The 12,592-nt window shown below is 43.7% G+C and overlaps 1 protein-coding gene across 1 annotated transcript in view; it reads right to left on the bottom strand.

Annotated features, from left to right (window-relative positions):
* The window catches only part of stard3nl (STARD3 N-terminal like), a 114,877-nt gene extending 105,061 nt beyond the window's left edge, over nt 1–9,816 (bottom strand). The window contains 1 exon segment of the mRNA XM_084328120.1: nt 9,677–9,816. The gene's annotated coding sequence lies outside the window, so the exon portion shown is untranslated.
* Nucleotides 9,817–12,592: the final 2,776 nt, after the last annotated feature.

The raw sequence follows: 12,592 nt of genomic DNA, 5'->3' as shown, positions 1-12,592 counted from the left end.
CTCACCAACCTAGGATGGCTTAGAGTAGACGACAGAGTACAGCAACTTGCAATGGGCCTGGTCTACAAGATACACTATACGACTAAGGTACCCATGTACATGTCAAAATACTTCCCAAAGGTCAGTGAATACCACGACCACAACACCAGAGGGAGCTCAACAAATCATGTTAAACCCAGATTCGGCTCAAACAAGGGACTAAACACGTTTCGAAATTATGCCACATCAATGTGGAACGCCCTACCCAAAGCTGTAAAGGAATGTGAATCCCTACCCACATTCAAAACCACTCTTAAAGAGCACCTACGGGAGGCTGCAATTCGAAACTGGCCACCGTAAATGTCCAAACCCCCCCACCCCCTCCTAATACACAGTCTCCTCCCCACCGTATGTATATATTCTCTCCCCACCGTATGTATATATTCTCTCCCACCCACCCACCCCCTCCTAATGTACAGTCTCCTCCCCACCGTATGTATATATTCTCTCCCCACCGTATGTATATTTCTCTCCCACCCACCCACCCCCTCCTAATGTACAGTATCCTCCCCATCATATGTATACTCTCTGTCAGGATCTATGGGTAACAGTATATTTGCATATCGTATGTCACAAATGTAACAGTACTATATACCTGTATGTCATGTATGTCCCTATGCCATAAATGTCATGATGTCATATATGTTGTGTATGTCATAAATGTCACTATGAATTGAAAATGGGGGACCCTGATGTAAACAAGACAAACGTCTTTCTCTGGTCTGCATCCCCTAACAATTGTGTGTATTGAGCCGTACTGTATTGTTTGTACCCATTCTACAATCTGTTAAATAAAGTTTTCATTGCTTCATTCATTCATTCAAGCATGTAGCCTAAGTCTACTGTACCTAGAAACATATAGCCTAAGCCAGCCTACTGTACCGGCTGGGCGATTCTTGCTAAAATGTGAATCACGATTCTCTCACGATTCTTATTTTTTTAATAAAATCATTTAAAAAGTAAAGTTAAAAAAAAAAAAAAAAAAAAATGTATTACATTTCTTTTTATTAAAAACAAATCGTCATAACTTAGAAATGAGCTTGCATAGGTCTATGAATCAAGATCGCGATTTTTTTTCGGTTAATTGCCCAGCCCTATAGCCTACTGTACCTAGAAACATGTAGCCTAAGCCTACTGTACCTAGAAACATGTAGCCTAAGTCTACTGTACCTATAAACATGTAGCCTAAGTCGACTGTACCTATAAACATGTAGCATAAGCCTACTGTACCTAGAAACATGTAGCCTAAGTCTACTGTACCTATAAACATGTAGCCTAAGTCGACTGTACCTATAAACATGTAGCATAAGCCTACTGTACCTAGAAACATGTAGCCTAAGTCTACTGTACCTAGAAACATGTAGCCTAAGTCTACTGTACCTGGAAACATGTAGCCTACTGTACCTAGAAACATGTAGCCTAACCTACTGTACCTAGAAACATGTAGCCAATATCCCATACCATTATATCTGTTTTAGCCAAATACGAGCCCAATATCCCATACCAGTATATCAGCACTGGTGTATCCCTACTTCTGTAAGTAGTTGGCTACTTTGCCCTCTCAGCCCCTCAACTCCAGCAACCCCCTCCCTCCCCCCAACTGCCCCCCCCCCCCCCCCCCCCCCCCCCCGGAGCAACTTTCGCCCGGCGATTAAACCTCACCTAGACCCACTCCAGTGCGCCTACCCATAGATATATATAGAACACTAGATAGCTTGCCCGCGCTGCCGGCCAATGGAGAGCGACGTCACTGAACCGCCGCCATCTTGCTCCAGTTAGCCTTGAGTGAGAGTGAGTGAGCTGCACAGACAAAAATACTCATAACTCGCTGAAATATTGACGGATTTACAAACGGTTTGGTTTATTACAAGCATTATTAACGTGGCTATGATTCAAGCGGTTTGTAAAAAAAAACATCTTAAATTCTTTTTTTATAAGTATGCAGTGTCATAATTTGATGTTTATAGCAAACCAACCCGCTTGTAAATCCGTCAATATTTCAGCGAGTTATGAGTATTTTTGTCTGTGCAGCTCACTCACTCTCACTCAAGGCTGACCCTCCCAAGATGGCGGCGGTTCAGTGACGCTGGTGACTCTGCCTTAAGCTATCTAGTGTTACTGTGTTCTATAGATATCTATGCGCCTACCAGCCCCGACTGCGTGAATACTTTGGGCAGCCGAAGAGTGCTTCCGCGTTGCCGCGATTGGCCAGCGCCCTCCTTCGTGAATACCAGCTCTACGCTCGTTCAGGTGCTCGTTTGCGTGCTACGCCGCGCATGAGGCTCCCCCAGGTTAATACGCCGCCCTGGTTAATCACAGAACACGCCATATTAGCAACGCTGGTAATAGCCCTGGTTAATCACAGAACACGCCATATTAGCAACGCTGCATCAGATATATGTTGCAGAACATGCCTGTTAATTACCGCAGGTCTTATTTGTAAATAGGAGAAAAGGGAGTTTTTCATTGTTTTGTTTGGAACAAATCTTTTATATTTTCTCTTTTTTTACATGAAACAAGACAAACAATACACTCTCTCAGGGTGCAGTTCTCTCTCTCAGGGCGCAGTTCCCTCTCTCAGGGTGCAGTTCCCTCTCTCAGTTCCCTCTCTCAGGGTGCAGTTCTCTCTCTCAGGAATTTGTAAATAGGAGAAAAAGGAGTTTTTCATTGTTCAAGAGTGGATATATGTTGCAGAACATGCCTGTTAATTACCGCGGCTCTTATTTGTAAATGGGTGAAAAAGGAGTTTTTCATTGTTCAAGAGTGGATACGCGTTGCAGAACATGCCTGTTAATTACCTTTTAAATATCTGTTATGTGGTTAGGGTATGTATGTTTTTTAAATAAATGCCCAGTGCTTTGTCACCACCTGTCAATCTGTTCTGTTATTCTATGCATAGCAAAACCTATTAATATTACCTATGTGTTGGCGGAATCGCGTCAATGTAGTGACGACAAAACCTATTAACCTATGTGTTGATGGGAATCACGTCAATGTAGTGACGAATGCATAATTTAATTATTATTCTAAGTATTGCTTTTTTTTTTTTGATCCACTTTTTCTCCCATTTTTCTATATTTTTCTCCCATCCCAATTTCGTATCATCCAATTCAACCCTCCCCTGTCACGAACGCTGTTTCTTGCCTCCCACAAGCCGGCTGCAATGTGGACTAAGTCATACATAGCACAAGTCCCCTCCGGTACTTGAGGTAACAGCAGTCGCATCTTTTCACCTGCGCAGCTCGATCTCTTAGTGTCGAGGAGTAACGCGTGGGAGGCTCACGCTGCCCCCGACACTTCCTGATTCTACTGCGCAGGCGCACCAACCGACTTGTAGGAGTCGCTTGTTCACAACGTTCGATCCCCACCCTTCAGTTTTCCCTCCCCGTAATACGGCCAATGTGTATTACTGCGGACGACCAGCCAAACTGAAAAACAATGTGGAGAGCTGGATTCGAACACGCGAATCCTAGCGTCTCCACACTGGTGGCGAGTGCCTTAGACCACTACACCACCTAGCCGCCCTATTCTAAGTATTGCTATTATAATTATGCATAGCAAAACCTATTAATATTGCCTATGTGTTGGCGGAATCGCGTCAATGTAGTGACGAATGCATAATTTTATTATTATTCTAAGTATTGCTATTATTATTATGCATAGCTAAACCTATTAATATTACCTATGTGTTGGCGGAATCGTGTCAATGTAGTGACGACAAAACCTATTAACCTATGTGTTGATGGGAATCACGTCAATGTAGTGACGAATGCATAAAGTGCTTTGTCACCACCTGTCAATCTGTTCTGTTATTCTATGCATAGCCAAACCTATTAATATTACCTATGTGTTGGCGGAATCGCGTCAATGTAGTGACGACAAAACCTATTAATAAACGAACCTATTAACTTATGTGTTGATGGGAATCGAATGCGCATGCGCGCGTTCCCGGTCGTAGGGCGTGAATGAATGAATGAATGAAAACTTTATTTAACAGATTGCAGAATGGGTACAATACAGTACGGCTCAATACACACAATTGTTAAGGGGATGCAGACCTGAGAAAGACGTTTGTCTTGTTTCCATCAGGGTCCCCCATTTTCAATTCATATAGACATTTATGACATACACAACATACATGACATTTATGGCATAGGGACATATAGGTATTTAGTACTGATACATTTGTGACATAAACGGTATTCAAATATACAGTACTGTTACCCCTAGATCCTGACAGAGTATATACATATGATGGGGAGGGGACTGTACATTAGGAGGGGGTGGGTGGGTGGGAGAGAGATATACATACGGCAGGGAGGGAATATATACATGCGGTGGGGAGGAGACTGTCTATTAGGAGGTGGTGGGGGTTTTGGGCATTTACGGTGGCCAGTTTCTAATTGCAGCCTCCCGTAGGTGCTCTTTAAGAGCGGTTTTGAATGTGGGTAGGGATTAACATTCCTTTACAGCTTTGGGTAGGGCGTTCCACATTGATGTGGCATAATTGCGAAACGTATTTAGTCCCTTGTTTGAGCCGAATCTGGGTTTAACATGATTTGTTGAGCTTCCTCTGGTGTAGTGGTTGTGGTATTCACTGACCTTTGGGAAGTATTTTGACATGTACATGGGTACCTTAGTAGTATAGTGTATCTTGTAGACCAGGCCCATTGCAAGTTGCTGTACTCTGTCGTCTACTCTAAGCCATCCTAGGTTGTCAAAGTGGGCAGGGGTGAGGTGGGTTCTGGGGGTAAGGTCAAGTAGTAGTCTGACCAGTTTGTTTTGTGATGTTTGTAATTTTGTTTTAAGCGCCTTTGAGGTGCTTTGGTACCATGAGGTGCACGCATAGTCGTTAGGGATGGGTACCTTTCACATTTGAACCGATACCGGTACCTGTGAATCGATACCGGTACACAACGGTACCTTTTTTCGGTACTTTAGTCTCAAGAAATTTAATTTACCTACCTCAGTCGTAAAAAAAAATCCAAACTTCAAATAACTACAATTTCGACAGATTTCGGCTTGTCATTGCTCCGACTGCTTTGTTGTTGAATCAAGTCAAATCCTAGGTAAGCATATATTGTGCGTGTGAACGTTGACATGAAAAGAAAAAAGTAAAAAAAAAAAAAAGAAAAAAAAAGAAAAAAAAAGAAAAAAACATTTATTTTTTATTTTTCGGTTTCTCACTTGATTCGATACTCTGTAGTACCGACGTGTTTCGGTTCGGTGCCTCAAAAGTACCGAATTCGGTACCCATCCCTAATAGTCGTAGTACCCTTGAATGAGTGCTCCTGCCAGAGTCTTCAGGGTATTCTTGTTTACCAGAGAGGAGATCCGGTACAAGAATCTAGTTCGTTGGTTGACTTTTTTTATTACATTGGATGACATTTTGTCACAGGAAAGATTTGCCTCTAGGATGGAACCCAAGTAGGTAATTTCATCTTTCCTTGTGACAATATTGTCACCCACTGCAACTGAGAAGCCGTCGGTCTTGCTGAGTTTGTTATTTGAACCGAAGAGAATGGACTCTGTTTTGCCCATGTGTAATGATAGTTTGTTATCAGCGAGCCATATGCAGATTTTGCCTAGTTCCGAGCTGAGGGTTTTTTCAACCTGCAACTTGTTCTTGTCAGAGACCAGCAGGGCTGAGTCGTCCGCAAACAGGAACAAGTTGCAGTCACAGGCTGACGACATGTCATTTGCATAAATTAGGAAGAGTAGCGGTCCTAGTATGCTTCCTTGTGGAACACCACAGCTCACTGTGAGGGGGGGGGATAGAGTACCGTTTACCTCTACCATCTGTTCTCTCCCCTCCAGATAGGATTGCATCCAGCTCACTGATAAGCTATCAAAACCAATTGCTTTTAGCTTGTCAATCAGAATGGAGTGATTGACAGTGTCGAAGGCCTTTTGTAGGTCCAGCATGACCATGCCGCAGTATTTGCCCGCGTCCACCTCTTGTTTGATGTGGTCGTTCAAATAGAGGAGGCATGTGTCAGTGGAGTGGGACGTTCTGAAGCCAGATTGGAATTCGTAGATTAGATTTTTTTCCGCCAGTTACTTTTCGACCTGTTCGAAGACTATTTTCTCCATGACTTTCAAGATGGAGGTAAGAATAGAAACAGGGCGGTAGTTGCCTGGGTCTAATTTGCTGCCCTTTTTGTGCAGAGGGGTCACTCTCGCAATTTTGAAGTCCTTGGGGACTTGTCCCTGTTTTATAGAGAGGTTTATTATGTGAGTGATGACTGGGGTGATGGCGGCTGCTGCGTCTCTGAGGAATTTGGAGGGGATGTTGTCATGGCCAGTGGCCTTGTTAGGTTGGAGGGCGCTCAATTTTTTTAGTACCTCATCGGTTGTTACCATTTCAAGTTTGAAGTCGTCTTTGTGGACCCCTAGGTTTTTGTAGTATGCTACTATGTGTTCTACCCCATAAAGCCCTGAGTGGGAGGGTAGTTTGTTTACCAGTGTTGTGGCTATGTTTGTGAAGAAGATGTTTAAGTAATTGGCTACATCCAGCTTGTCTGTGATGAGCGTGTTGTCCGTCTTTATGTTTATGTTTGAGAATCTGGTTTTAAGTTTTTTACTGCAGCCTAGTTGATTATTGAGTCATTTCCAAAGTTTGCGGGGTTTGTTTTTGTTTTCCTCAGTTTTGTCGTTGATGAAATTTCTTTTTGCGGTTTTGATCATGGTGTTTACGTCATTTCTTAGTCTGTTTCTTTGAATTTTTAGTTCAACCACGTGGGCTTGGAGTTCACTGTTTGAGCTTTTGGAAAGCTTTGTCTGACTTTTATGAAGTTCAGAGCATTTTTTGTCTCTGGTTTTCATAACGGCCAGTATTTCAGTGTGCATCCATGGCTCAGCGCGATTTTTTACCCTGGTGGTTCTTATGGGTGCCATGTTGTTGAGTATTGCTGTGAATTTTGTTTTGAATCCAAGCCATGTTTCTTCAACCTGTGTACCACTGAGTTCATCTGACCAGTCCAAGCTGCCCAGTTCTAGGTTAAAGGCCTCTCTAGAGTAAGTTTTGAGGTCTCTAGATGTGACTGTTTTGTGACGTGTAACGGCGGCCAATCAGGGCAACGCGGAAGCACTCTTCGGCTGCCCAAAGTATTCACGCGCCCCGAGTAGGGGTAGAGGATGCTGTCATCTACCTGCTGAACCGGGCCTACACTCACCTAGACAAGCCGGCGAGCACTGTGAGAGTCATGTTTTTTTTTTTATTATTGTGACAATTAATAAACAAACTTGAAACTTGAACTTGAACTTAAAACTGCACATAGTGTATGGTAAAACACTGGCACTGCACATATTGTATGGGTAAACACTGGCATTGTGCCATATTGTCTGGTAAAACACATTCTCAAATATAAAAATCCATTGCTGCATTTCCATGGCTTGTGTCCCTTGCCTGTCCCAACCTTCCACCATCACTAATAACCTAAGAACAAGTCAAAACAAATCCTATTTTAGTCCTCCTGTTCCAGATACTACAGGACAATGTGGATCCAAACCTCTCCTCTCTCTCTGATCCTATATTGGATGTTGATATTTGGTAGAGAGAGAGCGCCATAGTATCTGGTCCCATTTACACCCAGTCAAGAAAGCCTTTGTGGGGGAAAAACACATTTAAGCTAAATTAAATAAAATTAAAGCACATAAGCTGAATTTTATGTTTGACTACATCAATCCAGAGACATGTTTACTTGAATGTCAAAGGAAGCAGCTACACCAGAGAAAACACTACAGACAAGAGAACATTTAAGAATGACCTCTAGTTCCATTGCAAGTCAACTATTATCGCCTCCCTAACGAGAGTGGACTTAAAAGAACACCAAAATTATTGGAAATGCGCTTACCGTCTTCTCTAGAGACAAAAAAAATTACACCAACTTCCTCTCTGTGCATTCAGTATAAAGCTATTCGGCTGCAAGCTAGCCTAGCTTAGCACAAATGAATGGAAGCGGATACATTGATTGATTAATTGATTGATTGATTGATTGATTGAAAAGTGTATTAACAGATTGCAGAATGGGTACAGTACAGTACAGCTCAATACATACAATTGTTAAGGGGATGCAGACCAGAGAAAGACTTTCGTCTTGTTTACATCAGGGTCCCCCATTTTCAATTCATCATAACATATATGACACACACGACATACAGATAGACAGTACTGCTACATCTATACATTTATGACATACCAGATTTGCAAATACAGTACTGTTTGTGATACAAAAAGAGTCCAGAAAAGAGAGTATATACATTTGACGTAGAAACTGTACATTGGAGGAGGTTGGGTAGGTGGGGTTGGGTGGGTGGGGGGGGGGGCTGTACATTGGAGGTGGGGGGGGGGGGGGGGTACAGACCAATAGCCTAGCTTAAAACTCTGGGAGAGGTGTTTTTGGCCAATCCGTATCTGTATCCATTAATTTGTGCTAATTTAGGGGTTTCGTACCCTGTGTAGCTCAATGGGTAGAGCAAGGCACTAACACTGCCAAATTACGGGGTTCTATTCCCTGTGTAGCTCAGTGGATAGAACAAGGCGCTAACACAGCCAGGGTTAGGGGTTCCATTCCCTGTGTAGCTCAATGGGTAGAGCAAGGCAGCAACACTGCCAGGGTTAGGAGTTTCATTCCCTGTGTAAGCTCAATATTTGAGCATGGCACTAACACTGTCAGGGTTAGGGTTTCAATTCACTGTTTAGCTCAATGGGTAGAGCAAGCTAGGCTAGTGGTCCATATCCCCTTCCATTCATCTGTGCTGTGCTAGGCTAGCTTGCAGCCAGATAGCTTTCTACTGCACGCACAGAGAGGAAATTGGTATCTATCTTATCAGACTCTGGAGAAGATAGTAAGCACATTTCACATAACGTTGAACGTTGGTGTGTTCCTTTAACACTTTAGCTTCCCTTTAAAAAGGTCACTGAATGTAGGCTACGTTTTGAGAAAGTCACATTGCTGACAGATGGAACTCCTGGTCGAATATCTACACCACATGAATTAATGTAATGTAGGCTTATCACAGAAGTTAGCAGTTCCTCATGAAATTATCATAAATTAGGCGTGAAACACACTTTCAATTACAGAAATGAGAAATAAATGCAGCTTGGCACATTAATCATGCAGCCCTGTGATTTCATCAACACTGCTGCTAGATATACAGACACAGTTAGTTGTCTTGATAACAGGATCACAGATGAGAGATGAGATTGGATGAAGGCATGAATAAGGTACAACTGAAACTGAAAGAAACATGTTTGTTGCGGAACCGTTGCCGTCTGGAAATAACCTTAGGTTGGTGTAACTCTTTGTAAAGGCTACAAACGAAAGTGATTCGAATGCGGGGGGCTAATATTAATAACGACGACAAGAACAACAACAACAACAACAACAACAGTAACACTAGGACAAATAAAACTGTTAAACAGAAACCATGTCATGCTAAGAAAGAACGCTCAATAATAATATATTGTTATTATTATCAGACATTAGCATTGAATGTAGTGTGATGCGTGTAGTGCCGTTCAGATAGGCTGTTTTCCAGGCACGGTAGGCTTTGTTCAGTTCACTAGCAGCTGTTTTTTCCTCATAAGATTTGCGTTGAAAAACTAAATAAGATGTCCTCGTAGTGATCTCACCTTCAGAATCACGGCCCGGTGTTCTTTTATTTCTCTGTGAGTGTGAATCTGTTTTCTCCGGAGGGCTGTGAACGGTGTATCAAGACACCTATGCAAAGCAGACCAGTCATCTCATGTCAATAGGGTCCAGCTGCAGACTCGGAGCCTTGGTCCAGATTGGAACTTCCGCCCTGCCACATGATTATTACTCCTGTGACAGGGCAATGCGCTGATTGGCGGAAAGTACGGAAGTATCTCGAAGTACGTCTGACGTATCTCGAATTACGTCTGACGTTTCTCTACGTTAGCGAACGTTAAACGTTGTATTCATAAAATAATATAAATTCAGCAGCATGGGGAGGGCCGGGGGGAGGGGAGGTACAGGTAGTAGAAGACATAGAGGTACAGGTCACATAATTATAGTACAGTGGAGAAGTAAAAATAGAATAAAAAGGCAGTGTAAACAATATACAATATTATTAACTCTAATAATAACAGTCTCGCGGGCTCATTATAATACGAGAGCCGTGGGTCTGCATTGTATAGAGCGGATCCCCCGGCCGTATTCAAGCGCTGGAGCGCTTTGCGATGGATCAAACTGTATTAATATAGTAGTAATAATAGTAGTTGGCTAGTTGCGCGCTTCTGGCCACCTCCCGCAGTGCGCGCATACACACATACTGTCTGTAGCTATACAGTACGTGCAAAATTAGTTGTCAAGAGCCAATCGCACAGGTTGCCTCATCTCATCTGGCTCTGCAAATAGATCTAGAGTCTGAATATCATATATAGCCTGCTGATGATCTCTCTCGAGTCAAATCCATTCTGAGAACGGAATGCAGTGCCCGTGACGAGGGTCTTGATTGATTGATTGATTGATTGATTGATTGATTGATTGAAAATTGTATTAACAGATCATGCTGGACCTACAAAAGGCCTTTGACACTGTCAATCACTCCATTCTTGATTGAACATTTTATTAACAGATTGCAGAATGGGTACAGTACAGTACAGCTCAATACACACAATTGTTAAGGGGATGCAGACCAGAGAAAGACTTTCGCCTTGGGGGGGGGGGGGGTCGGGTAGGAGGGGTGGGTGGGTGGGGGACACTGTACAACTGTACAAGCAAAACTGTACATTGGAATATTGACAACCATACTTGGTCATTTACTGTACATTGGAGGGGGTTGGGTTACAACACAGGAGCAGAGTATAAACAACAGTACAGGAATGAGAAACACTACCCGACCCCCCCCCCCCCCCCCCCCCCCCCAAGGCGAAAGTCTTTCTCTGGTCTGCATCCCCTTAACAATTGTGTGTATTGAGCTGTACTGTACTGTACCCATTCTGCAATCTGTTAATAAAATGTTCAAGAATGGAGTGATTGACAGTGTCAAAGGCCTTTTGTAGGTCCAGCATGATCTGTTAATAAAATTTTCAATCAATCAATCAATCAATCAATCAATCAAGACCCTCGTCGCGGGCACTGCATTCCGTTCTCATATGATATATATATGATATTCAGACTCTAGATCTATTTGCAGAGCCAGATGAGATGAGGCAACCTGTGCGATTGGCTCTTGACAACTAATTTTGCACGTACTGTATAGGCTACAGACAGTGTGTGTGTATGCGCGCACTGCGGGAGGTGGCCAGAAGCGCGCAACTAGCCAACTACTATTATTACTACTATATTAATACAGTTTGATCCATCGCAAAGCGCTCCAGCACTTGAATACGGCCGGGGGATCCGCTCTATACAATGCAGACCAACGGCTCTCGTATTATAATGAGCCCGCGAGGCGTGTTATTATTAGAGTTAATAATATTGTATATTGTTTACACTGCCTTTTTATTCTATTTTTACTTCTCCACTGTACTATAATTATGTGACCTGTACCTCTATGTCTTCTACTACCTGTACCTCCCCTCCCCCCGGCCCTCCCCATGCTGCTGAATTTATATTATTTTATGAATACAACGTTTAACGTTCGCTAACGTAGAGAAACGTCAGACGTACTTCGAGATACTTCCGTACTTTCCGCCAATCAGCGCATTGCCCTGTCACAGGAGTAATAATCCTGTGGCAGGGCGGAAGTTCCAATCTGGACCGAGGCTCCGAGGCTGCAGCTCGACCCTACTCCGACAGGGGGGACGAGCCCCGCGGAGTATTGTGGGATATGTAGTTAAACTAGCTTGAAGATAGACCACCGCAACACTTCCGGGATTCTGAAATCAGGGAGGAGATTGCGGGGGGAGCATATGAATGAATGTGGACGAGAGCCGTGATGTAAATGGTTGCCGATACGGCTGTGGGGGTGCTAGAGACATAATCGAATAGACGTTTATGCGCCTCACTCTCCTGAACACGGCGTGACCCATTCCTAATCGATCAGAACTAAATCGGCAGAGAAAAAGCCCATTTTAAAGCACCTATTCCGCATGGACATGCGCAGATTGGCTCAATCTGACACTTTCAAGAAGATGACCGCTGACGAGGTGAGTCAGTGGATCAAAGCCAACCGCCGCTGCTTCCACTGCGCGCGCAGCCATATGGCAGCTGAGTGCCGTTTAAAGAAGAAATGCAGCAAGTGCGACGGCGCCCACTTGGAGGTCCTACACGACAGCAACAAGAAGAAACCCGTACCCCCAAGCAGCTCGAGAGTGAACGTCATGTACATAGACCCTGCGAAGAGCGGGAGCTCCCGAGTGCTCTTGAAGGTGGTCCGAGTGATATTAAGCTACAAGGACAAGGTCATGGACACTTACGCCGTCCTAGACGATGGGTCAGAAAAGACTCTCCTCCTCGCATCCGCCGCAGCCCGGCTGGGTCTGCGGGGGAGCGAAGAAACAATGACAATCCGTTTGAGAGTGCGCAGTTAAAGACATTCCTGTGGCACCACCCTGAGGTTCCCCCCACTACCGACATTAACG

The sequence above is a fragment of the Notolepis coatsorum genome, assembly GCF_963971535.1.
Source record: "Notolepis coatsorum genome assembly, chromosome: 13".
Lineage (NCBI taxonomy): Eukaryota > Metazoa > Chordata > Actinopteri > Aulopiformes > Paralepididae > Notolepis > Notolepis coatsorum.
This window is presented reverse-complemented; position numbering and strand designations above follow the sequence as displayed.